This window comes from Anas platyrhynchos, chromosome 1, assembly GCF_047663525.1.
Source record: "Anas platyrhynchos isolate ZD024472 breed Pekin duck chromosome 1, IASCAAS_PekinDuck_T2T, whole genome shotgun sequence".
Lineage (NCBI taxonomy): Eukaryota > Metazoa > Chordata > Aves > Anseriformes > Anatidae > Anas > Anas platyrhynchos.
Genome location: NC_092587.1, coordinates 77,428,978 through 77,452,522, shown reverse-complemented (window position 1 = coordinate 77,452,522; position 23,545 = coordinate 77,428,978). Strand labels below are relative to the sequence as shown.

Sequence of the window (23,545 nt, the reverse complement as noted above, 5' to 3'; positions counted from 1 at the left end):
GGGGTACAGTGTTTTGTGTAACCTTAGTGGATGATGAGCTCAGTTACACCTTGTTGCAGAGAAGCAAGGCAGAGATGAAAGGAAAACACTATTGTGTTTAAAGCAGTGGCCTTGTATCTTCATGGAGTGTATGCACAAACCCTTATTGGCACACAAATGAACTGTGTTTTTTGAAGTATTACATTGTTTTGTCTTCTGGGCTGCCTGGAGTTCTTCCAAGCGCAGCTAACAAAGGCTTGAAGAAAGGATTCAAAACATCACGGGGCGAAAAAAAATCTTCACTACAGACTAGAATGGCTTCTGGTGTGTTGCCAGGTACCCAGGGGAGGGTGCGCTGAGCTAATGCAGTGGCAGCAGTGAGCCCTGTGCAGGTACCCAGCTTTCCACACAGACCCCAGGCAGCTGTCATTTCCCACACTATGGGGAGAATGAGCAAGGTGCAGCAGAGCAACAGGTCTGAGGAGGAGAAAGGGGCATTCCTTCTGGGAAACGCTTTGTGCACACCACTTGAGGTTTTCTCTTATTTTTTTTTCTTGTTTGCTTCTGCTTGTTTCCCTCCCCTCTGCTCCCAACCAAAAATACTGTTAATCACAAATGAAATAAAGGTTTGTTCAGTCAGACATCAGTAAAGTGTTTGGACATGTAGGCAGGCAGATAGATAGATGCACTGGGTAGAAATCATTTTCTGTCTTTATGTAGACATATGAAACTCTAGTAGTGAAGTAGCTTCACTTCACCATGAAGTGAACCAAATGATGATAACCATCCCAAATGATGATAATACCCACAGAACCCTACTCACTGTAAGACCATACCCAAGTCGGCAATTCCAATTAAAGCTTCAATTCAACTTCTGTAATAGGTTGCTTTCTCTTTGGGAATCAATGAAGGCTGCTCTGGGCAGTTCTAATAGTAGGTTTCATCATACAGATAGAAATATTCAGTGTCTGCTCACACATGGAAACATATAGTTTCACTATGTTATAAATTCTGAGTCAATTTAACTTTATAAGATTTATTTATGGGATCAATAAAAGGCAAGTAAATAGTGCTGGGTGCGCGGGGAGTCTGGGCTCCTCCAACACGCACACACTTTACATCAGGCGGCTGGTTTTTATGCTCCTAGGCTAATACATATTCATTACTACTTATAGAAAAGGTAGGGTTATTATAATTAGTTCTCAGAATCTGAACCCTCCCACTGGCGCATGCGTATCAGTCTCTGGTGGTCCCTCTGGGAGTATCTCGTGCTGAAGGCTCGCAGTCTTCCTCCCAGGCATTGTCCTTGTCCTTCTCCTTTGTCCATCTTGGCCGGATATCAGAGACTTGCGCAGTGTCCCATGCAAGCTTTGTCTTTTAGTTGTCCTTCAGCTTCCCCTTTCTCCTTAATCTCTTGGCCGGATATCAGAGACTTGCGTAGTGTCCCATGCAATAGTCACAATAGTTAGCAGTTATTCTGAAACCCCTTTGTTCTCTTATCCCCGGATATCAGAGACTCAAGGTTTACCCTTCAAGCCCTCTATTGACATGAATTGCTGGAATATTCCTTACAACTACAAATGATTTTACCAGTACTCAAACCTTAAAGCCCCTTAGATGTTTCAGTTGGTTTGTCAAAAAGAGTATGTTAATGGTAAAGCAAAATATCACACGGCTGTGTGTGTACTTACTTTCCTTTGTAAACCTGAAGCTTATTAACCTTTCATTAGAAAAAGATACTGAACAGCTAAACCTTGGGCCTCAGTCAGCCATACAAGGACTTGGCCTATGGACGCAGTTTACAGTGGGTACAAATTATCTATGTGCAGTGTCACTGGAAGCCACCATCCATCCTGCCTGGAAGCCCCTCAGCTGCACCAAGCACATGGAATGTGTTATGAGATGCAGAAGCATGTGAAGATCCCAGCTGTCCCCCTGCCAGGTAGACCCAGCTCTGGCCATGGACATGCAGCACCTCAGCATGTCCCAGCGGCTTCCTGCAGGGGCAGCACTATGCCCAAGGGAGGCCCAGTTAGCTACTTTTACTGTTTTGCCCCTGAAAACACAGATCCCATGGAACACAGCTGCCAGGAGGATAATTGTTTTAACCAGTGACATTCTTCATGAATGCTACAGTTTGAGAGGAGAATATTTTTGATCTGCTCTCCTTCCCCCCTTCCCCCCATCTATCATAAGATGATTATAATCAATTGGCTCTTATACAACACATCTGCTAACCAGCCAAAGATCTTTAAAATAGCTTCACCTACTTCTGTTCTCCTTTTTTCGAAGCAGGGATGTTGAAGCCAGAGGAGCTGACTTGCCTCTCTCCAGGTCCCATAGGAATCAGTAACAGAGATGCAGCTGCAACTGGGCATGGAACCTGAATTGGCTGGTTTCCTACCCTGGGTTTTCCTCAGTGCCTACCTTAAGCATTTTCTCTCCTCCCATTTCTGTCTGACATCTGTTACCAGAAATTTGCTAATCTCAGGATTATGCAAGGGAGCATATTTTCAGTCATAGGATGCTCACATGCTTTCCAGAACAGGGGGAACCTGAGCTCTCCGTTGCACACTTGTTGCCTGATGCATGCACGCACAAGCACCAGTTGAGACCTGACCATTTGATTGAATTGATTAGGCCAAGAGGGGTGAAGAGATGAGCTTGTGAATTACACTAACAAGCAGGATTGCACTTACCACCTCTGCTGAATAAATCTGTCCAAAATCCGTTGTTCCTCTCGCTACAAAAATGACATTCATCTGCATGTATTCTTCTCTGACAAGCTGTGTCACCACAGAAATGGTAATCCTGCCACTTATCAGTGAGCTGCTTTTTAGGAAAACAGCGGGTGAGGAGGGTAAACAGGTTGTAGAGGAAGGTAACATGAGAGTAGGACAGGTGATTAGTTTTCAATGTCATTCTGACAATTCAGCAACTAAACAGATTGTAATTCTGAACAAAGGGAGCTGAAATGGGAAAAGATAGCTTTTCCAGGTCCTGAATACTTTGAGAGATGCTAACTGTTCCTAAATAAAACACTGTAACCTGCTATAAACTAGATACTAATTATTTAATTCTCCTGACAGCAGTGAGCTTTCCAAAACCCCAAAAGGTAGGTAGGAACCTAACCACCACCAGCAGCACAAAACCTTGCGGTTCTATGGCTAAGGTTGTTCAGGGTTCCTCGGAGCTTGCCTTTAGTACCTTTTCCTGTTGTCCCATGAATTTTGTCAACCCTCTTTCTTCCCCATTAAAATTCATTCTCTGCTTCCCTGCTAGTTATCTCCCAGTCACCTTTGTCTTTGAAAATCTCCTTACCCCATGAGGAAATTTAATTAATCAGCTGCATGAAGGCCTTCACTATTACAGTATCTCTACGAAACTAAGGATGAGAAAAGAATATTCCAGATTTAAACAGCTGGGGTCTGGGTGGGAGGGACTTCACAGGCTCAGTGGCAGAGGGCTTCCCGCACTGCCAAAGAAACCCTGCTGCTGCCAGGCACTTGCTGCTTTGCAGTGATGGCCAGGAATTACAAGCGAGCTTCAGTCCATGGGATGGCTTCCTCAATACCCAGTTTATGGTTCACGTGCCCACTGGCCCATCCTCTTGCTTTGCATGGTCTTCATGGGGATTCCTCCGGGGTCTTTTCCACCCTCATGTTACTGCATAAGAGCTTAAACAGAGAAAATCTGCTTTTCAGGAAGTTCCACCTAACCACCAGGCAGCCCTTCTGTGCTGCCTGGGGGAGGGAGCACAGGCACAGGCTGCCCAGAGAGGGGGGAAAGGAAAGAAAAAAAAAAAAAAAAAGAAGAAGAAGAGGGAGGAAAAAGAAAAAAAAAGTTTTGTATTTATTTTTTAGTCTCTTATGTTATGGGATGTCTTCTTCCCTTCTGTTCTTCTTTCCCTCTCTGTCTCCTCTGCACAGTAAGCTGGAGCAGGTGCCAGTGGCTGGGGAAGCCTTGGGTTTCCCTGCCTAGGAGCACTGCCCACAGGCTTGCCCTTTATTCCAACAAATGCTGGGATAGCACCATGCTCAGCCATCCTGTTTCTAGTGCTCCTCACCTGCACCATCAGGTACTTCAATTCATGATCAGAAGAGAAAATAAGACCATTTAAACCAATCCAAAACAAAAGTGAAGTTTTTTACCAGTGAAATTGCCAGGCTGTCAATAACAGTTCTTTACATAAACATTTTTGGAAATAGGTCATTGGTTTATTTGCTTCTTTATTTAATTTTGATAGGAGAGAAGTAGTTCAGTGGGAATTAAAAAAAAGGATTAAAAAAAAAAAAAAAAAAAGTGAGAGAGAGAAAGAGAGAGGCTTTCCTGAATGACCTTAATTTTTTTTTGGCAAAAGACCTGCAATCTAGTGTTCAGTGTCAGAATGGATGGTGGGATACAGGCTCTCCTTTAAAACTATTATGTGCTGTGATGGGATCTGTGGAAACAGGACCACCCGTCACATGGCATATATATAGTGAGAAATATTGTTGAAACGAACCTTTTTTAAAAAAAATACTATACACACCAGTAGTGTAAGGATACATATATATATATATTTGGTGATTGTATGGATATATGTTTTGCTTATGTTTCTTTTCTGGTGACTGAAGAGAAGCTATTTAGGGACACATAAGTGCCATTGACTTTCAGTCAGATAGCAGGTATGTAATTGCTTTTGAACAGTCGCATCAGTTATGTGACAATTAAGATCTATATTTTTAACGTGCACTAAAAGTTTTGCTCTTCTGCAGAGAAAAGGGTTTGGATGCTTTTGATGCTAAAATTAGCATGTTGAAATGTTTTAGGAATATCTGTGCCTTTGCTTTGATTAGCTGTGATCTGATTCTCATTGAGGTTCAGTATGGGAAACCTCTAAAAGATGTAGATAGCTTTGTATGTTTATATATTTTTTGCTGCCTTGTGTTGCTGATATGTAGCACTTCCTATAGCTAGATGATATTTGCATATTGTATATAATTATTGTTTATGTAATATTGTTCTATTTCTGACTTAAATGGATCATTATAAAAGCTGTAAAGTTCCACAAAGTAGCTCTGCAGTGTAAAATAACATGATGTAAATTATGGTATACATAGCACGTGTTTCTTATATTGAGGAATATTTTCTTGTACCACAGACACTTATGAAAATTGTAAGAAAGTAATGTGTTTGTTTTTCTAATGTTATTATTTGTAATTTCTAATGCTATGTTTTAGATCCTATTTCACAACCAGTCAGATACTCTTTACTCTTGCTGAAATGGTAAGGAAGTCTGAATTAGATATTTAGATACACTAAGAAAATGATAGACACAAAGCGGTCTCCTCTTCTGGATGCATCCTGACTACCAGAGTAGCTACCACAGTACTACAGAGATAGCTAGGTTCATTTTGGAGCATCCAGCTGTGAGGTGACACACTTAATGCACCAGTGATCTGATCCAGTATAGAAAATCTTTGGGGCCTGATTCTCCAGTTCCTCTCACCTTGCGCAGTCATTTGTAGTGAACATAGCCTGAATGCCTACACTGTAAAACCAGAATACAAAATATTTTGCACTGCTTATCCTTCACTGCATACCTGCAACTGCATAAGCAGGTGAATGAGGTAAGACAGACTTCAAGTTCTTAAGATAATTTTATTTCTATGGAATTGCAAGATTTTTTGTTTCTTTAATAGTAAAATATGTAGATGTATGAGCCTTCTAGACAGTAATCTTCTGAGCAGTATGTAGGATACTTTCAGAGCAACAGAATGTGCACACTTTTAAAAATGTGCAGGTCTAATAGTCAAAACACAGATTATGACAAGTACTAAACCTGAGCCCTTCTCCAGAAATTCAGATGTTGCTAGATGGTTTAAAGTGTTGTTTTCCTAACCAAGCAATCATTTGAGAAAAGGAGTTCCACTGACAATTTTAAATCAGTGATTGCCCTGTTACCAATACAAATAACATTTCATTGCATTTCAGCCTCCCCTCATCTTTGTTTTTATTATAGTTATTTAGTGATATCAAAAGCTGTGTTACTCTATGAGGGATGGTAGTGAAAAAAATAAAAAAAAAGAGTTTTGTGTTAAAAATATTGTAACAAAAATGTATATGGTCTATGATTTTTCAACAAATCACAACTAGCAGAATGAACTTTCTTGTAAGAAGAAGTATCTGTGGCTGAGGATTTTGCCTTTTTTTCTTTCTTTCTTTTTGCTTTTCTTGAGGATATCATGCTAGATGATAAACCTGTGGCAAACATGCTAAGTTTTTTAAAAGGCTCATATCACTTTTTTTTCCAAATTTATTTTACTATTAATTGCTGTACCTTATTAGAATAAAAACTTTGTCTTGTGGCGCAAAGGATGGCTATGTTCAAAATCAGACACTTTTGTCAGTAACAGGAAATTGAGTCATTTTTCTGTCCTTTTACAGCATTTTTTATTTTGTTTTCATATAAGGACCACTGTAGAGATATTAATCTTAATAAAACAGTATATACAAATTCTTGTTCCTGTGCTAATGATAAGATACTAAGTGCTTGCTCTTGCTAAACCTTACTTACAGGAACTGTCCTCTATTTTCAGAAGTCACAGATGACTCCAATTACCGCCTTTTTTTTTTTTTTCAGTTGATCACTAGCTTTAGGAAATGGGGCTAGGTTTGAAAAAAAAAAAAAAGAAGCACATCTGCTCTTGGAAAACTGCACCATCTCACCACAATTTATTCAACTTATAGAGCACCCAAAACTGCTAATCACTTTGAAAACTTTATGTTGCAGTCCTTGCTTGAATTTAATGTGCATGCTGTGCACAATGCTGTGCCATCCTGACATACCTGAATTACATGGGGGTCTGGAAGTACCACACATAAACTGTCCTAACGGTCTGCCCTGGCTAATTAGTCCTAAGTGACCCCCACTGAGCCATGCAAGAGATGTTCCTCCTGGCCTCTATACGTAAGTAAGCATCGCTACATGGTTTCTCATCCTGCAGGTGCTTCCTCCACCTCCAGTGGAGGCTGCATGGAAAACACTATTAATTAACCTGGTGGTGGGGTAAACAGACAAGAAAGAAAGGGGACAGGCAGCATATACGCATGAGAATGCCAGCTAGGATCCTAGACCGGTTCTCTGGTTTTTGGTAGGCACGTAAGTGAAGCTGGGGGCATGCGGGCCTCTGTGCCTTAGGCTACAGTATTTCCTCTCCCTATGAACCATGTCATAGAAACTATGGTCTAGGGATGCTATCGCTTGGTTAGCTATTGTGGTGTAAAGAAAGGTATGTTTTCCCTATTTTGGTGTACTTGGGGGTGGCATAGGATGCTTTCATGGTCTTTGGAGCACCATGGAGACATGGGTAGGCTGAGAAGTCGGATTTGGAAATGGACTGTGTGACAATATACATACTTTTTCATTGGTTGGAATTTATGGAAATTTTGGGGTACTCTGAAGTATGGAGTAAGGCTGAAGTTGGAATAAGAAATCGGCAACTTTGTAATGGGATTTGTGTTTAGGAAAGACGGAAATCTAAATAAAGTGTTTGGGGGTTTAGGTACTCCTCCCTTTTCCCAGGGAAGGGTTCAGAGGTTCAGATGTGAGCTTGTTCCAGAGATTTGGGAAGACCTGCCCTAAATTGTAGCTTTGTAATCCCTGCACTGGGCCCACTTAACTGTTTGACATGTGAAAATATTGTGTTAATGAAGTTCCAGCTTGCTTCTTAAATCCATCCTTGTGACCGTCTTTATTCATCTCTGTGTCCTGAGAGATTATGCTTTTTACATATGTGAGTAATCTCATTGAAATCTAGGAGGTACTAATTGTAGGATGATAGATGAGTGTTGCTTGGGCCTTTAATCCATTTTTGAAACTGAAAGCTGTTTACAGATTCTTGTAACATTTAATTTTTGCTCAGCATGGACAATGAAAAGCAAGTACCTTACCTTTTTCAACTAGCTCCCTTTTCCTTTTATTTTTGTTGTTGTTTTGTGTGCCTGCAACCATTTAAATTACAGAAGACCTAATCAGCATTTAATTTAATCAACATTTCCTGTTTCTTGCAGATTTTGTACCCAACTTCTACTAAAAATAAACATATTCCTTATTTAGTTAATAAGGTCTAAATGTGGTATCCAAAGTGCATTTCAGACCATTAGCTATTCTGCTGGAGCACAACTCTATCATTTAGTTTGAAGAATCAGCTAACAAGAAGAGGTTTAGAGAGCCCTATTCAGGGACACAACAACAGCATACTTATGTTCCCTGGGAAGTTATTTGGTTGTCTTTTTGAAACATCATAGCTAGGACTCTGTTGCCTCTGAGGGAAAGGAGACAGGACCTGCAAAGAAGCAGATTACTCCAATTTAAGTAAGAGAGGCTTATCCTTGTGACAGAAATCAGTGCAAGTAACACCCTGATTTTGGTATGGAGAAGCAGATAAGCCATGCTGAATTTACATTCAGCAATAGTGATACTTTGATTGATTAGGACCACATAAGGGTGTTATTGGGCTGACACACTCTGATACGAAAAATGATGTTTAAGTTCCTAAATGGTTTCTTCATTTTGATACGGCTTTAAAGCTATCATAGTTGCTCAATAATTCTATTAATTTGGCATAATGTTGTTAGACTTGGGCTTTATTCTTCAGTGCAGTCATTTACACATATTAAAGGTGGTAAATAATATTTTCCTTACAAGAAAAGTTGCATTTTACATCAGTACTTGTGAAAATGAGTGCGCTGAGACTTGGCATATTAGAAAATTGGAGGGGTCTGAATTTTCTAGGAGGATGAGGCAAGAAGGCACACACGGCAGCTCGTGGAGAAAGCTAATGAAGTGATGAAGTCAGGCAGAACTGGAGACAGGTCTACCTGTATGTTTTTTCCATATGGAGTCAAGACTAAAGATAGCCTTGTTAAACATCTAGGTACAGGGGGTGGGGGCAAGTTAGTGAAAGTGGACCTCTGTATAAACCACCTTCACTATGTGCAAATTTATTTTTAGGTGTGCACTGCTCATTGTAAGGATGGGTAATACCTTTCATTTCAACACAGTTGCATTCCATGTATTCAGCTAGAACAGAACCAGTCTCGAACGGTGCTCCCCCAATGTTTGGAAACCAAAAGTTAGCCAGAACTGTGCAAATTTCCACCTGAAAATATGTCACAGTCTTTGTTTTTGTACAGTAGCCTACCTTTCATTGGCTAGGTCACGCTGAAAACGTTCTTTTGTGCTTTCTTTAGTTATTCAGGGTGGAAAAGTTGCTTGAAGCTGTGCTCCCAGCTGTGTCCAAGCCATGTGTACTAACATTCAACATCCTGTGTTCTCAAATATGCAGAGCTAAATAAGGATATGTCTTTAGGTTCTACTAAAAAGCATTTGGTTGACTGAAATTTTTGAAATGAGTCAGTACAGAAATGGTAACATCCTTCCTTTACCTAAAAAGAAAAAAAAAAGACACAAAACACACACACAAGAAAGAAAAAAACAACAGAATGAATCCTCAGCAATCAACAGTAAATTAATTATTGGCATTCACAATTATTGTTTTAAAAAGTGTTTGAAATTATGATGATAGAGTCCTTGAGGGATGAAATATTGCCATTATTTAAGCAAAACTCAAATGCAGCTAGTACCAGGCCAATGGGTCTTTTTTTTTTTTTTTTTATAATTCTCTTTTCCACTAAACACCTTAATCCTATTGTAGAAGTAGAAAAATACAGCTCCTGTGGAGAGCATAATACAATCTCACACCATTGTGCTTTTGATCTTAAATAAAATGCACCCGCATTTGGCTTTTTCTCTTTGCTCCAGATTAGTTTTGGACCCAACCACCCTAATTCCTTTCTTGTTGAACTGCAAGGAAATACAGCATGACTGTGAGGAGCTGGCAGAAAGCAAGAAGGGAAGGGGGGGGCAGCGCTTATAGGTGGGATTTATTTCAATAGAAAAGAGCTCAGAAAGACATGGGGAGGACACGTGTACTCCTGCCAGCCCAACCCAGAGACATCTGGCTGTAGGTGCCTCGGTGTGGCACTACCTGAGCTCAGGTGGAGCTGTGTGCCCCACGGATGCAATGGTTGGGGTCAGTGGCTCAGGGTGCTGGCCAGCAGAAATGGGGTTTGCATGAAACAGGGGGGACTCAAGACTCGAGGCTCAGATGACCAGTGTGAGCACAGATGGGGCAGCGCAGGGCGAAACTTCACCATTCAGTGTGTGGGTACCTTTCTAAAGCGTCTCAACTTAATGCAGGTGAGGCAAGTTTGGGTTTTCGTGTTGCTTCAGGGTGTGGGTGGGTTGATGCAGCCAGACCATGGGCCATCGCCAGCCTGGCCTGCCTGGTTCGCTGCGATGGGGCAGCAAACAGCTCCTGAAAGCCAGGCTGGCCCCTGGCACCCTGAGCCCGGCCAGAGATGCTGCTGTAGAGCTGAGGAATCCCGCTTCTCTCCCAGTCTGGGTTTTCCTCCTGTGAGAGGAGCAGCAGGAGCAGCTGGGAGGGCTGATGCTTGCGTCTGCACAGTGCCGGCCAGCCTCCTGCCAGGCAGCGGTGCGTGAGATCCGCGCTGCTCCCATCCCACCCGCAGCACTCCCGTGGGAGCTCCTGACACACAGCTACGGAGGGAGCACAGGCAGAAACATTGCTACAGCTTTTTTATTCTCCCCCCCCCCCCCCCCTTTTTCTTTTTCCTCTTTTTTCCTCTTTCCTCATTGCTACAGCTTTTTCCCATCAGGGTTACCACTCTCCCTCCCCACTCCTACGGAGAGGTCTGAAGTCGCACTGAATCAGCAGTTGTGAACAGTCTCCGTGCTGTTAATGGTTTGCATCTTTTTGCATCAAAGGGTAAAAATCACTTAGGGACACGCACACAATGAAAAGATCATATACAGTAATGCATCCAAGCAGAAAAAGAAAAAAAAAAAAAGAAAAAAAAAAAGGTTGTAATGCTCATGAATTCCAGATGACGACTTTTTAAATCCCCGAGAAGGCGGTGAAATTGTTTGATTGTTCTTGTTAATTATTGGACTCGTCCCAGCATCAAATATTTGCGGGAGATAAGGCTTCCCCTACGAACAACAACCCGCCTTGCTCCTCTCGGCTCGGATCCGCTCGGCTCGGCTCGGGGCGGTCCCGCCGTGCCCACTCGCGGCCAGCCGGCTCGCACCAGCACGTGGGGCAAGCCAAGAAAAACCAAAAGACCTCGCGGGTGGGCGGCTGGGGGGGACGGGACCCGCGGGTGGGCAACGGGGGTCCCCGAGCGGGGCCGGTCCCCCCGCGCCGGCAGCGCGCTGCCCGCCGCCTGTCTGAAGTACGGGGCGGAACGAGCGGCGGCCGAGAGGGACCAAGGCGGCACCCCACGACCCGCACACCCCACGGCCCGCCCCACAGCCCGCACACACCCCACACACCCCACAACCCACCCGTGAAGCCTCCGGGGGGCGGCCGGCCGGGCCCCCGCCGGGCCTGCCCCGGGACGCGGCGGCGCTCACCCGAGATGGCGGACAGGAGGTAACGGGGAGCCGGGGGGCTGCGGAGTGGGGAGAGGGAAACAGGGGGGGTGGGGGGGGGCGGCGACGGACGGGACCCTCCCCCCCCAAAAATAAATAAAAATAACAAATAAAAATGCGGAGCGTTATTTGGAAGAGCCGCGGCCGTGCGGGGAGCCCCCAAACTTGTGTGTGGGGCCGCGCCCGGCAGCGGGATCCCGGAAAGGGGGGGGCTGCCCGGTGGGGACACCCCCACACCACCCTCCTCCTCCTCCTCTTCTTCCTCCTCCTCGTCTTCCTCCCCCCCGCCCGCAGCCGGAGGGGGCTCCCGAGGCTGAGGTCCGGCGGCGTCCCCCGCGCTGTGGGGAAGTTACCGGGGGATACGGGAAGGGCTCGGTGCCCCCCCCGGGACTGATGATGATGATGATGAAGATGATGATGATGATGGTGGTGGTGGTGGTGGCGGTGGCAGCGGGCGCGTCACTTACCGGCGGGGCCGGAGCGAGAGAGCCCCGTCGCGCAGGGGGAGTCCCCGCGCAGCCCCCTCCCCGCCGCCTCGCCTTCCTCCTCCTCCTCCTCCTCCTTCTCCTCCTCCTCCTCCCTGCCGGGGTGCCGGAGGTGGCCAGACACCGCGCGGAGAGCTTCTCCTCCCCCATTGTTCCCAGACTTTTTTTTTTTTTCTTCTTTTCCCTTTGCCTTTTGTTATTTGCCCTCGCATCGTGTTGTTTGTCTCCGAAGCCGCCTCATGACCGGCAAAGGGATCTCACCTCGTCCTTGAGAGACAGACAGACACGCGGGGGGAAGAGAGAGGGACGGGAGGGAAGGAGGAGGGGGGCGAGGCAGAGCGCACCCGGCACCCCCGGCCCCGCCAGGCCCCCGCCGAGCACCCAGCGCCCGGAGGAGCCGAGCGAGCCCAGCGGGTAGGTGCGCGGCCGCCGCCGCCCTCGGCTTTCCCCTTCCCCTCCCCAGCCCCGCCGCGCACCTCCGAAGTTTGGCACAACTCCTCCCTCCTCCTCCTCCTCCGAGCCCCCCGGGCAGCCAGCCGTGCCCCCCGCTTTGTCAGCAAAGTTAGGGGGGGGACTTCGTACCCCCCTCCCCCCCTCCCGGCTCGGGAGGGACGTGCCCGGCTCGCCCCGGGGGCGGCCAAGGGGGAGAGAGCCCATGGGGAGCCGTGGGATTTTGGGTAATAAGTGTGGGAATCTGCCAGGGGAGTAGGTCGAAGAGTGATTTGTTTTCGTGCTGCTCATGAATAATGGCCTCTAGTATTTATTTATTTATTTTCCTTAAACCGGCAGGCCAGATGATTTATTTATTTATTTTAAGAGAGATGCGTTTTGCTCCATCTCTGTCAGAGCGCAAAGTGTTAACTTCAAATTAAAAACAACAACAACAACAACAACTTTTATTCCAGTTGTAGTACTGGGAGATACTGTGTCCCGGCTGGCCCTGTCCCAGTTGAAAGGCAGCAGCCTGCTGTCCTGAAGTGAACCACTCAGATTAAAAACCAGCTTCTTTTACATGAGGGGCTTGTACCGAATTCTTCCTCATCAACATATTTTATCACCTGAAGGGTACCTGAAAACAGCTACTTTTATCAGCTGCTGTTTCTGTATCCCCTTAATCCTACTTAGTGCCGAAACATACATCACTGCCTCCAAAATGAACCCTTCATCCTGAAAATGCGCTATTTACAACTGGTAAACTGGGACACTTTTTCTCTATTATTATTATTTAGCTGTAATATCTGACAAACATATTGCCAGCTTTGTTTTATGAGGCTTCTCCAGCTGAAATGGGAAAGGCTGGCATGGATTTGTTATGTTTTGTGCAGGGATAGCGTAGCTATTCTGTCATAATTTGAACACGAGAACCCAATAAACACGTGGCCATTATGTGTGGAAATCCTGCAACAGAGCTTTCCGGCTGAACTTAAACTGTTTTGATTGAGAGTTACACTGTAAGGAGTACACGACTTGAAAGCCACAAGTGTCTTTTGTAAACAGATGGACATTTGAGATGTATTGACTGTTTGAAGTTAATTCAGTTAACATGTGCGTGCACATGTATCTAATTTTGCCTGCTCTAAGTTCTTCTAAGCGATGGAAGCTAATAGACACTTTTTAGAAAGAAAATACAAGCATGTGAATTTTGTCAGGAGATGCTTGAGCTGCAGCTGTAGAGGCTCTTACGGACTGCGATCGTCCTGTTGTCGTGCTCGTGTAGTAGCAGGTGGGAGTTGCAGAGAGCTTACCACGTTCCAGTTAAGTATGCGGGTAGTGTGCTAATGAGTTTTGAAACAGTAAGATAACGTTCCTGGTGTCACTACGCTGAGAAAGTATAAAAGTGCTTAAACGTGAGCATTGCTGCACCGTTACTGTACGTACTACCTGCCAAAACCAGTTAGGTGGAGCAGTATCATTAAACTGTCAGATGTATTGTTTGCAGTGGGATAGTTCCTTAGTGCTCAGGATGGAGAAACAGCAGCTTTCTGTTACTCATCATGAAAATATACCGCTACATTCCAGGAAGGTTTTTGTAAGTGGCGCAGCTAGCTATCACTACATAAAGCATAGAAGGAGATTGAGACTTGGCATCTCTGACAGTGCTGCTGTAATGTAACGTGTACACAGGAGCTTTGTTTCTGCCTGCCACTCGTACTTAGCCTGATGTAAAACACTGCGATGTTGGCATATGGATACACCAAAAAATAGAGCATTTGTTGAAAAATAAGAATTCCAGCGTTTAGGAGAAAGTAAATGAACAGTCCTTCTAAAAATACAACCGTATGTTACAATATTGCCAAAGCACTGCTGGGACGCTGTTGTAAGCTGTCATATTTTTTGACCATTATAAATAGATTAGTATTATTATTACAAGGATTTTTTTCCTGTTAGCAAAGAAGATTTTTCCCTGTTTTCTGCATAAGGATCCTCACATGTTCCTTGACCGGGCGAAGGCAGTGGGAATGTTGCTTGTGAAGTAAGCGGGTAGCTGGGCCTTGCACCGTGGGAGTGGCCCCTGTGAAGTCTGTGGAGTCTCCTGAACCGTAAACTCTTCTTTGTAGCCTCAGTTTTGCTGATATTCCCCGTTTCTTCAAGACATTAGAGATGGTCTAATTCGTTATTCATGATCCGGTATCCAGATCCAGATCTGGTTTAAGCAGTGTACTAATTTAGGGCTGAAGCAAGAACCAGTGCTCAGCGGTGTTGAAACACTGGGAGTGTTTGGGAGTTTTCTTCCTTTTCTGTGGTGTCCATAGAGCAGATGAGGAAAACTTCCTATCAGATCAGTGACCAAACTGTAGAACTGTGGGAGTTTGAAGCAAGATCTTTTTCCTCTTTGTGAAATTCAGTAACAGATAAGAAAATTCAGGTCAAGACCAAACCATTACATTCACATCCCACATTTAGTTATGATGCAATTACTCCTTCATTGGCATTCTGTGGAGAGTGGCTGCTACAGATAAAGTGGATTTCAGAGTGCTCGTGTACTGGCTCTTAAAGCGGATTCAGTTTGCGTGTCACTTTCTCCACTGGTGGACATGTAGGAAAGTGTAAGACTGTCATTCTTGCAGTACCATCCTCTGTGTCTCAGGCATCTTCAAGATTGTAGTAGATGCACACACACAACACATACCCAGTATGTTCTGCAAACGTAAACGTAAAGTCCAAACAGCTTTTTGCTGCTTGCAGAGCACACATCGTTTATAGTGGCACATATTTCCAGATGAGAAAACTGTATGCCTCATGACAGTTTGAGGAGGGTCTTCTCTAATATTTCTGACAGCTTTATTTTCTGTCTTCTTCAGCCTCTTTCTTCCTCTTTGAGCCGCAAACGTAGATTGAGACTCAGGTAATACATAAGAGGATCCTTTAATGTTGGCTATTTTCAGAGGCACAAAGGACAATTACTTTCTCTTCCTACTAACCTCCTGCTGGCTTACTAGCTGCTTGGGAGGCTGGTGATTTTAAGAATGCCACTTTACCCAGTGCATCAAATACCGAGCAAATCTTTGCTCACCAAGATTCCAGCTCCTACACCCCATGGTAACACCAAAAATTGAACTTGAGTGGCCCAGAGCACCAGCTCCTACTGTGATGACTCATACAACCATCAGCACTTTTTAGACTTAAATTTGATCCATTGGCCCTGAGCAGTGCTGACAATTGCCAGCTAAAAGACCCTTCTGTGAATTGTCCTTTAACGGGAGTCTTTTTTTTTTATTTTCTTGTCCCATTTCCTGTTGTTTTAAATAAAAAGAAATCGTGGTGACAAAGCTAAAGTGTATTCTGTGATTATTGTTGAAAAGAGAAGAGTATTTACCTATATTTCAAGGAAATGAATTGCCCGAAAACTGCAGGTCAAAGTTATTTATAGTAAGGGCAATATTCTTCACTACTGTACAATCTTCTCAAGTAAAAATCTTGCATGATTTAAAATTATACTTTTATGCATGAGTATGCAATCCTTTGAATGGTTTTAGTTAAAATACATGTAGAATGTCTATACTGTATTAAAACTCCATTAGTCTGATAAAGGACACAGAACACTTAAACCTGTCTTTTTTAGTTTGCGAGCGTGTCCTCAGAGAAATTGAGCAGCCTCAACTGCCCAGTGCAATTTTATGATATTTTATACATTCCACGAGGATCACAGAGTTTTACAGAACATGGCCCAAATAAAACCACATCCCTTGGGGGAAGCAATTTCAATTTGAAGTCTCCTGGTCTTTGGCAGGGTGGTCCAGGTTCTACTTGAAATGAGTCTAAAAGGTCTTGGGAAAGCTGACGTCTTAGTCAGTAGGCATAGATTTGCTATGTAGGGTACTTGCTTTTGCTGGTCAGTTCCCAGGGAAATGCTTAAGGTATGCTGGGCTATTAGTAAAAAATTGCCTTTAAGGTATTTTTGTTAGTGGCTGTGATTTTAATGTATTTCATTCAATTTAATTCAAAACCAAATGTAATTTTTAAACCTCAATAACAGGAGAACTGGTGGGACAAGGTGAATAGGCTACTGATAGAGCAATGACGGCTCTGCTTGCTCTGAGAAGCTGCTTTGTCCACATCTTTGAGGAGAGGGGGCAAAACTGAGTTTTGCTTGTGCTGCTCAGAAGCCTTGAGCTGGCTGTCAAACAGATGTAAATACGGTTTGCCGTGTCTTCAGTTTCTGTAAGTGAGTAAGTGAGTTCAACAGGTTTAGATTCAACTGAGTGCCATGCTGTGTTTTGTAGCAGTCTGTCTATTTAATTAAACTGTTTCAATTTCTAAACTAGGAATATGAAGTCTACCTTTTACACTGCAGTAAAATCATTGTATATGAGTAAGCTTTCAGTTTAATGAAAAGGGCTGGGGGACACAGTTGTAATCCTCAGCTAACCAATTAAATATTTACTTAATAAAGATCTAAAAGTTAATTTTACAGTCTGTTTAAAAAAAAAGGCAAAATACATGTTACAGGGCTATGTTAGTTGTCTTTGGTGGATGGGAGAGTTGGTTTTCTTAGCTTGCAACACCATTTTAATGTTACAACTGACCTTTAGTAGGACATTAGTCCTAATGGAACAGATTTATACTGAGAAAAATTCAGAAACCATTAAAAACAAGAAGAAAATTAGAAAAGGAATGGTTTTCAAGTGATTTATGAACAGCCCGAATTAAGGCAGCTACTGACTTACATATTAAAGAATTCTTTAAAAACACTGAGAAAATACCTGTTCCGTAGCAGTGATTCATCCACCAAATCACAATGAGATGGATCATCTCCTCTGCTGACTCTGGAAAGGAGCCTGGGGACAGTAAGGTTCCGGGCAAGGACAGCTGCTGTGGCCATTCTGCATGCCTTCCTTACATGTACCTCCAGTAAACTGCAAACATATTTTCACTGAAATGATAATTTTGCATGTGTCATGGTATTAAAGATCATGTTTTTCATGACCAAAATAGAGGCAAATGCATAAAAAATAAGAAGAAATGAAATATACGCGTCAATTACGCTTCCATTTAGTAATAAATTGAATGCGTCTGCTACAAAGTGTGTGTAAAATATATATAAGTTTATGCAGTCACAGAAAAGTGAGTGTGTTAATGCAATACTCTTTTATACAAATTCAAATGTGGGAGAAGTGTGTATTTATTATGAGTGAGCTCTTTTCTGTGCTTCTGACTGGTTTTATGTTTGCAATTATATGCAGATGGCTGCCAGAAGCAGGACAGTCTGGTTCTGAGCAAAATAAATGATTTGTTCTGATCCCTGTGAACAAGAGTTTGTTTAGTGGCACCAAGGTGCATTAAGTTCATTGTGGCTGAGATTAACAAATTTAGGGCAGTTAATTAGCTCAGGTCTGCAAGTCATGCCTGGATTACTCAGTCAGTACGCAGAAGTGTAGGGAGAGCTTTGTTGTTCTCCCTGAAACCTGTTGCTGACATCGGTTTCATGCCTTCTGCCGGCAGTCAGAAAAGGCAGAGCTGGAGCAGAAATTTACTGAAGTACTTGTCACTTCTGCAAAACAGTTTCCAGTTGAAACCTGAAATTAAATGTAATGAGGCATTCCTATAAACAGGGTTGCCGTAGGTAAGTAACAGTGTGGATGGGCTGATGGAAGTTTTGTGGCTGTGGAGGAATGATATTAATTCTCATGAGAGATTACAAATGAGTAAATGCTGATGAATATGTACAAATACGTACGTGTGAATTTAGTGCTTCGGAAAGGCAATTGACAGTTCTGGAAGCTGAAGGGCTCTCCCCGCCAGGGAAGTGTAGCAGGGGAAGCAGTGCTGGAAAATGTGTGTGGTGCACCAGCAGCATCAGCTGGAGCTGGGGTTGCGGCAGCCCCTCGCCAGCTGGGGAGGGGGTCTGGATGTGTACGCCATCGGGCCCCTACGCCTGCAGATGTGGTTCTGTAAGCACACCCATTGTAGACCACTAGCATGTTTAAAATGCGTGCTTGGGAACTTTAAATTAGTTGGATGCTTACTTCCCGCCCCAGCCACCAAATGCCATTAGGCTGATGTTTCTCTTCATGTGAGGCATGATACCAACATACGTGTTTTTGTGAAAAGAACTGGGGCAGGGGAGGAGAAGGACATAGTCTTGCACTTTCTGTACCACCTGTTCCCCTGTTGTTCTAATAACTAATGCATTGTGCTGGTAAGGAAAGTGGTTCCTAGTCAGAAGCATCAAGCTGAAATGGGGGAGAAATGGAGAAACCAGGAGACTATAATCTTTAAAAGTATATTGGAGGTTAGGTGCTCCACTGTGGGCAAAACACTGCGAATAGCAGCAGCAGTTCCACACCTAAGCACCTCTTCAATGCATGCAATTATAGCATAAAGAAGTAGCAGTAAGAGGCTATTGGGAAGAGTAATACTGTGGCACAGTAGTGCAAAGTTTTAGGAATCCATACAGTATATTTTTAATTGCTTTCCTTAGTTTTAAACTCTGTGTTTTTATGTATAAGAAGAAGGAAAATATTTACTTGTATAACCATACAGCTTCTTGAAATTAGCTTTATCACAACCCTTAAGTTTTGCTCCTTCTAAGCCTAAGGTGCTCTGTGTCTCTGTGTCTTTGTGTCTTCACGATTCACTGATAATTCAGTCAGAATGGAGAAGTGTATTCTGCTGCCCTGTTGAAGATCAATATGTAAGTGTGGGCTTAATTTCAGGAATGTGACTTAGTTCATTTAAATTCAGCAAAATGTGAGTATTTGTATAAGCCCGGTGCTCAGTTAGGAAAGCGAGATTTCAATGCAGCCAAAGTTCTGTTTTTGAAGGTGGCATGGACAGTGCCCTGTTGGCCTTCAGGGTGATTCAGGTAAAGAAGTCACCCTGCTGAAGGGAAAAAAGAAAAAAGTTGTTTTCCCGAGTTACCTGCCTTCTGAAACATTACTTGCCTGTTCTGAAAGCCTGTGGACTGTGTCAAGTGTTTGTTAGAGGAGTTCTTCAAAAGCTCCAAGGACTGCAAAATTTACATGGATGACTCCTGTTGTGAGAAATGGTGTTGAAGGCAGTTTAGTTGTTGCTAGTAGCAGAGATTGGTTCCTGTAATTCTTTGCACAGTTTTGTTTTCTTTCATAACACTAGGGATGTTGGTCAGGTTGGAACTCAGGTGGCAACCTGGTGTGGCCACTGTAATAGAGCAGGATTGGTGCCAGCAGCAGATCAGGCCAGACAGGGCTTTGCGTAGCTGAGGCTTAAAAACCTTCAGGGATGGAGGTGCCACAACCTCTCCAGGAAGCTTTTGGTTTGTTCTGGTGTGTCTTCTTTCTCTGATTGTATTTCAGTTTGTGTTACGTTGCTATTAAATATAGCAACGTTTGTGTTTTAATGCTTTCTGGTCTTCCTGATTTGATACCGGGACGATAATATGAATATTTATAAGGTACATCCAAAAGCTAGATTTAACCTAGGGAGACCAGTCCTTCATGGCTCCCTCTGCCGATATATATCGCAGAGCAAGAACTTCCATCTCACAGTTGAGTGTAACAGGGATGACTCCTCCGGCTAGGCCAGTGTTTGACAATGTGAAAGTGAAGTGTAAGACATGGGAGATAAGCATTATGGGCCTGGTTCTGTGCCCACTGCCATCAGAACAGACTTTGCCATTTATTTTATCCATTGATGCTAAAACCCAGAGGTGGTGACCCTTCCAAAGGTACATCTGCTTGAGTGTATGTCCACGTGGGACTTCCAGAGGAGCGGAAGGAAGTTCAGCAGTCAATCTTCACTGGTGTTTAATGGGCTTGGGAACACAGCTGTTAAAAAAAAAAAAAAAAAAGCTGTTTCAAAAAAAAAATTAAAAAAATGCGAGTAAAATGCTGGGAGTTTTGCTATTAATTTCCTTTATCTAGAGGTATGAGATTTTGCCCTCTTTTTGCTATTCAGAAAGTGTTGAGTCTTTTCAGTGTCTTAATAGGATTCAGTTCAGCCCCCTGCGCAGTTTCCCATTTGGAGCTTTTGTTTCTTCCAGCTCTCTTCACCGTCTCCTGCTTTGGAGAACAAGCGGGGTGTTTCTGTGGAGCTGTGGACGTTTTTTAATTGAATGAAATACGCCCTTTAAAGAAAATGGGCATGCCTGTGTGGGGGGAAATGAAAGTGTGTTGCTTTTTATAAAGTATCACCTGCAAAGTGCTTTTAAATAAACCCCTATATAAGCATGTGTGTTTTTTTCACTTGAAAGACACTATCTCCTTCTTCTAAACATTTGCACAGCAAAGTAATGCATTATTGCATTTTCATAAATAATTGAAAAGCAACTTAAAAGAAAGTAGGCCAACAGAAAAAAAAAAAAAAAAGTGTCGGTTTCAAATTTGAGAGAAGAAAAATATGTTTCCTTCTTGATAGCAAGTCAGTTAAATGTTATTAAATCCCACTCTCCCACCCCAACATGACCAAAGACAAATCTGACAATTGACAGTTTCATCTAAAAGAGAGAGAAATGGGGAAAAAGGCTTTGGAATACTGAGTTGGTGTTGGTTTATTTCTTCTTTTTTTTCCTTCTTGGTAAGAAAGGCAATTGTGACCCCTTATCTGTTTGCAAGTGACTGAGGAGCAAATCTCTGGAGGTCTGCTTGCTGGATTTTCAGTACAGTTCTCAATGCTGTGCTGTAATAATGCAAGCTATTTTAGAACTGTGCATACGTTAGTGTTCTGGCGCGGCATGATACAATAATGTGTGAAAAAGCATAAGATCACACCTTGGTGAAACTTGCAGATTTCCTGCATAATCCGACAGTGAGCTCTTGTCAGGTTTTGACTATATGTAAAGTGAGAATAAAGTTTCCAGAAGCAAAGCGCAGGCCTTGGATGCATTTTTATGGCTGTTCAAGGATTTTGGCCCTGACGTAGTTATGTATGTGCCTGACTTTAAGCACTGGAGTCCTGCTGTAGCCAACGGGCCTCCTTCTGTGCTTAAAATTTGGCACACGCTCTACGTCCTCCACCGAATTGGAGCTTCAGTTTTGCTAGTGCTGAGAAGGATCAAAGAGTCGGTGTAAATAATTTCTTAAAAAACAATCAGTCACCACGAGCAGTTTCCAAATAGCGACACAGTGCATTCTCTCTGGTGGCAGAGCCAGATGTCATCTGTGGTAACAGCGCTAGGCCACCCGTCTTCTCACCTGGCTGCCAGTACCTTGGTCCTGAGCAGCTGAGGCTGAGGGAGGACAGGCAGGCGGGAGGCCAGAATGTCTGCAGACACAAATGGGCTCACTACGAGATGAGGACTGGAGGCTACATCCCAGCATGGGCATTGTGTGGGTTCCTGGCTGTATTTATGCTATATCTGAAGGTACGGACGTGTTGCAGCAGTTGCTGGGTGAGGCTCTGTGGCTTCTGTCAGGCAGGAGGCTTTACTGGGAGATCATGATGGTAATCCCTTCTGGCCTTGAGATCAGCAATTTCTGGTATTAATATGTTGCTATGCAGCTTCCTTTTTTAAGATCAGAGGTACTCAAAGGGTGGACCATGATCAGATGAGCGCCAGTGAGTGGAAGATGCACATAACTTATCGGCCTTCCAGAAGAAAAAATGTCAGTATGTTCATTTTCCCCCGCTTTCCTCCTAGATTCACTCCATCTCCTTTTATTCCTTATAACCAGTGTGGCTGTGTTTTACGTCACTGCCCACCATTTCCAAACAGTGTGATACATTTTCAAGGATTTGGAATTTGGGATACTTTGATATAAATTCATGTAGGTTTTATAGAAACGCCTGACGTGTATGTTTAGTTCCTAAACACCTTCTGTGCTTGATTTATCCTCACAGGTTGTCAAGGTATTCAGATGACCTGAAACTGAGGAAGTGAGAGGGAGCTCAGCTGGCAAAAGTCTGACATAGAGTCTGACTGCGGCTCAAATATTTTTTTGCAGACTTGAGCCCAGGCTGCGTAGGAGGTGAAGAAAGCCTTCTTCACCTTTGCCATTGTATCCAAAAAGCTCTGAGCAACATAATTTTTCCAGGTGATGAGCAACCTAGTTATCTCACATTGTTTAAATCCAGTGACAGTTCTCCTTTGTGAAGGCAGGGTGGTAATTCGTAATAGCATACTCATGTTCCACCCTCGGCAGGCTCTCTGGTGGAGATACTCCAGAGGTTCTCTGGTAGGTTTTCTCAGCCAGAGGAACCACACTGTCAGCCATCTGTCATGGACTACCGAGCAATGGTATTACCCAGCTTGTCGCTGGAAATTCTTCACATTTGACACTACCATTTAATACATTTCTGCAGGTTTGCTTTTAGTGCAGTAGGCTCACAGCTTTTAACCTAGCTCCATGTTTTCAAGGTCCTGTGGCAACTGCGATTACCAGAGGCATGTGGATCTTGACGTTGAAGATGTGGAGGATGCTCAGAAAGCGTTGTTATTTTCTGTTTGGAATTTCCTTTCTCCTTGGTTGCCCTGACTGGTTATCTTTTAGGGTGTAAGGCCAGGCCTGTCTGTCTTGGGAGTTTTCTTGTAGATGCTGAAAGATAGCTTTCTGGGCATAAGACAAAGTCATTTTGTTGACACAGAACAGTATGCATCACTGTTTGTGTTATTACTGTTTTACATTTTTTGTATTTGTAAGAACAGCATATTGATGGCTCTGTGTTAAAACTCTGTCTTTTAGTGGCTTGTTTTCTTTCCGAAAAAGGAAGAAAACTACATTCTTACCGAGAAAAACCCAAAATGATACTGGAACAAGTACAAGGGCTGTGTTCATACATGATCAAATTCAGGAAGATTAGGGCACTGTGTATAAATTGCTTTCATGTTCATTGGGTTAGCAGCTGTCAAATAAGTGATTATAGATGTTGGCAAAGCTTTTCTTTCCATAACCACTGTGAAGCAGGGATAGAAATGTAACAGATGCCATTTAATATGGACCAGCACCTTGGTTCTGTTTCTGGGTCTGGCTCTTTATTGCCTTGTGGCCAAAGTTTTGTAGCAACATTTTTTCTTTAATTCCTTGCTACCTGTAAATGGAGATAATAGTACTCTCTCACTTTACAGGACATTTCTGAGGTTGTTTGTTAAATAGTTTGAGATCCTTTGATGATACGTATGAAATACATGCAATAGCATTGAGGACAAGGTTAAATAGAACAGTTG

The 23,545-nt window shown here is 43.3% G+C and overlaps 1 protein-coding gene and 1 long non-coding RNA gene across 9 annotated transcripts in view; one reads left to right on the top strand and one right to left on the bottom strand.

Annotated features, from left to right (window-relative positions):
• Nucleotides 1-999: 999 nt before the first annotated feature.
• Nucleotides 1,000-12,081, bottom strand: LOC101798875 (uncharacterized). Of its 2 annotated transcripts, XR_011811334.1 has the most exons (4): nucleotides 11,947-12,081; nucleotides 9,168-9,411; nucleotides 7,915-7,965; nucleotides 1,000-3,747 (listed from the first exon to the last, which is right to left on the bottom strand). It is a non-coding gene; the product is annotated as an uncharacterized lncRNA (long non-coding RNA). The 2 variants fall into 2 exon arrangements; XR_003494967.3 differs by lacking the exon at nucleotides 7,915-7,965.
• SOX5 (SRY-box transcription factor 5) overlaps nucleotides 10,975-23,545 on the top strand; it is a 645,179-nt gene continuing 632,608 nt past the window's right edge. For 3 of the 7 annotated variants that reach the window (XM_072042401.1, XM_072042387.1, XM_027449964.3), the window contains exon 1: nucleotides 12,244-12,378. The gene's annotated coding sequence lies outside the window, so the exon portion shown is untranslated. Of the gene's footprint in view, nucleotides 11,481-12,236; nucleotides 12,379-23,545 lie in introns of those variants that run through there. The other 4 variants (XM_072042398.1, XM_072042388.1, XM_072042411.1 and 1 more) reach the window with 3 other exon arrangements.